The sequence below is a fragment of the Schistocerca americana genome, chromosome 1 (assembly GCF_021461395.2).
Source record: "Schistocerca americana isolate TAMUIC-IGC-003095 chromosome 1, iqSchAmer2.1, whole genome shotgun sequence".
Lineage (NCBI taxonomy): Eukaryota > Metazoa > Arthropoda > Insecta > Orthoptera > Acrididae > Schistocerca > Schistocerca americana.
This window is the reverse complement of record NC_060119.1, coordinates 275,969,695-275,973,389: the sequence shown is the minus strand read 5'-3', so window position 1 is coordinate 275,973,389 and position 3,695 is coordinate 275,969,695.

Genomic DNA, 3,695 nt, shown 5'->3' with positions numbered 1-3,695 from the left:
AAAAATTATACAGAGCCTGACTACTTTGAGATAAGTAAACCTCCAAATGAATACTTTTATGCAGCGAACTTAACGCTGATAACAACACTGACGGCCGCCAGTGTCAGTACATGTATTACGATCCTATTCATTAATGTAACTAACTCAGAGTTTAAGAGAATTTGGCTCCAAGACTGACACATGTTTATGATCGGAGTTTACTGACACTCCCAACAGTTCTCTCCACTATCTGTTATTCGAGGAGTGTAGTGCACGGGCGTCGTAGTTGCTAATACTATTATTCCAACAATGCTACGCCTGATGTCACCTTCTTGCCCTACCTGTAACGGAGCCAACGAACGAAACCTGGAATTTCATTCTCTCCTTCAGTATTAATCGCAGACTTTTCTGTACTAAATAAAAAAGGATAAATACTCGTTATCACTTAAGGCTGTATGCTGAACCGGTGCTCGAACCGGGAACCTTTCGTTTCGCTATAATCTGGCAAGGAGTTTCGAAGCAGCACACAGTTCGCTGCAGTGTAGGAGCTTCAGCTTGTAAATTGTAGTTATAATTTTTGTTCGTTGTGCCTAACTCATCAGAATCAAACACAAATTCCACTCTGTACACACTGTGTAGCCAAGCACACAGCAGTGCCAGTCTGGCGGCCTTTCTTTAGTGCAATGAGAGCCAGTTTCTATCGTTAAAATTTCAGAGGTTGTATGGGGTTATTTTCTGCATGTTTTGGCGTAAAGTATCCATAGTCTCCTGTAGTGTAGTTGCATTCGGCTGTGTCCCGTGTTTATTTTTCCAGGTATGTTAGGCGTACTTTAACACAGTATCGTGGATAAGCTCAAGGAAGATGAGTGTCCGGCATGCGCCTCATGTATGTGTTCACTGAATGCCACGGAAGAGTGACACCCGACGCTATGCTGAGCTGTTCCCGCAGCGACGGCAAACACATAACAGTGAAACTTCCTGACAGATTAAAACTGTGTGCCGGACCGAGACTCGAACTGTGAAGTTTGGAAGGTAGGAGACGAGGTACTGGCAAAATTGAAGCTGTGAGGACGGGTCGTGAGTCGTGCTTGGGTAGCTCAGATCGTAGAGCACTTGCCCGCGAAAGGCAAAGGTCCCGATTTCGAGTCTCGGCCCGTCACACAGTTTTAATCTGCCAGGAAGTTTCATATCAGCGCACACTCCGCTGCAGGGTGAAAATCTCATTCTGGAAACATCAGTGTTTTGCATTCAGGGGTTTTGCGTTACTCTGTGTTTTGTGATTGAATATTACTGGCTATTTAAGTGCTGTGAATGTATTTTCACTTCGGTAAGAAAACGGAATTAATCTTTTTACTCTGTTACGAGCCACCGTAGACCTCGAGTTCCTCATACCAAAACCTCTTCCAGCACAAACTCTGTAATTTTGTCAGTGTACTTCTGATACTTCTCCACCATTCCAGCTCGCTGTTGTGTAGGCGCGCATGCCTGCGAGCGAGTGCATTTCCGCGGCTGCTGGCTCTGCTCGAGAGCTCCCTACCCCTGGCGTCGCGACGCGACCTATGACAAACGCGACGCCCGCGCTCTAAATAAATTACACCGCCAGACACGCTGCGCCCTGCGCCGGTGGCAATTTCGACTTGTCAGGAGGCGGACGCACACCTACACCTGTTGGCGAGGGGGCCGCTTTGCATACAGATGCCGCTCGAGACCTGATCCCAGAGGCAAACACACACACACATGTGTGTGGTCTCTGTCGCCACACCTCGCGCTGAACCCAACTGAAATGATGTAGACTGGTAGTCAGAAATTAGAAGTTAAGTCACAGAATTCATAATTGAAGACTTGAAGTCTGAGTGCGCTGTGACCACATTTAATATAGAGAAATCCTGTCCACGCCCAAGTATCTATAGCGTCACGTGTTACCACTGCCAAAACGGCAGACAGGTAGAATGTTTAAAACGCATTTCAAAGGACACACGTGGGCAAATAGTCTACCCTGACGAGACAAAGAGTTAGACCACTGTCCACCGCGAGACAGAATGCTCCCTGTTGGCCTTGGGGGAACATGACAGGACAAGGGACCTATACAGGGTTTTCCAAAACTATATTCGTTCAAATTAATAGAGGAGGTACAGGGTACCGTAACAAATATGTTTATATTAAGGAACATACTTCCTCTGAAGTCAACTTGTAATGTCAGAGAGCAATTTGTTAGTAGTGCTGACGTAAGCTGTTATCGGTGTTGTTAACGGAATGTGTACTAACATTCAAAAACTGTGTTTATGGATGGTTGGCTCTGCGGTCTGGTTAGAAACAAAGCGATTCATTCGCTAGCATCAACGACTTGTGACAACTGTGGTGACTTCCTTGTGAACGCACTTATTCGGTCTGAGTCATTACCGCATTGTTAAAAAAAAAAAAAAAAAAAAAAAAAAAAAAAAAAAAAAAAAAAAAAAAAAACGAAACTGGAGCGGTTTACATATGCTAAATTGGCTGACATGCTTCTAGTATACGGGTCAAAAAATGTGTGTGAAATCTTACGGAACTTACCTGCTAAGGTCATCAATCCCTAAGCTTACACACTACTTAACCTAAATTATCCTAGGACAAACACGCACACCCATGCCCGAGGGAGGACTCGAACCTCCGCCGGGAGCAGCCGCACAATCCATGATTGCAGCGCCTCAGACCGCTCGGCTAATCGCGCGCGGCTATACGGGTCTGTGAATCGAAATGGACGAGCTGCAGTGAGAGATTATCGACCGCGCTTTGCGAACCGACGGGTTCCACAACACCAAACATTTGGACGTGTGCATCGCCTTCTACGTGAAACAGGTCCTTTCAGTGAAAGTATACGTGATACAGGTCGGAATCGAACAGTGCGAACACACGAAGACTAGATTCCGTCACATGTTGAAGGCACTGTGTTTGCTAGTACACGATGTATTGCACACTTTCTTGGCGTTACACATAGCCTTGTGTTCAAATGTGTGTGAATTTCTAAGGGATCAGAGGTCATCAGTTCCTAGACTTACACACTACTTAAACTAACTTACGCTAAGAACAACACACACACACACACACACACACACACACACACACACACACACACACACACACACGCCAAAGCCCGAGGGAGGACTCTAACCTCCTGCGGGAGGCGCCGCGCAATCCGAGACACGGCGCCTCAAACCGCGCGGCCACTCCGCGCGCGTAACTTTGTGTGAAATGTATTACGTGAACAGCAGCAGCATCCTTTCCATCTTCAGCGCGTGGCAGTACTGGAACCTGAAGATTTTCCCCAATGCGTGCAGTTCGCACAATGGTTTCTACAGCAGACACCCCTGCATCCCGCATTTCCGGCCTAGGTCCTGTACATCGACGAGATTTTGTTTACTCCTGAAGGATGGCTTCAAAAAATGGCTCTGAGCACTATGGGACTTAACATCTGTGCTCATCAGTCCCCTAGAACTTAGAACTACTTAAACCTAACTAACCTAATGACATCACACACATCCATGCCCGAGGCAGGATTCGAACCTGCGACCATAGTAGTCCTGAAGGATGTTTCAGCATTCACAATTCACATGTTACTAACACTTGAACCGACGAGTTGCCCGATCAGCACCAGCTTTCTCGGTGAAGGGGTGACTGGTCGATACGTTCTTCCACTCTCGTCTCAACCGAGGGAGATGTCGCATCTTCGTGGTGCGAGA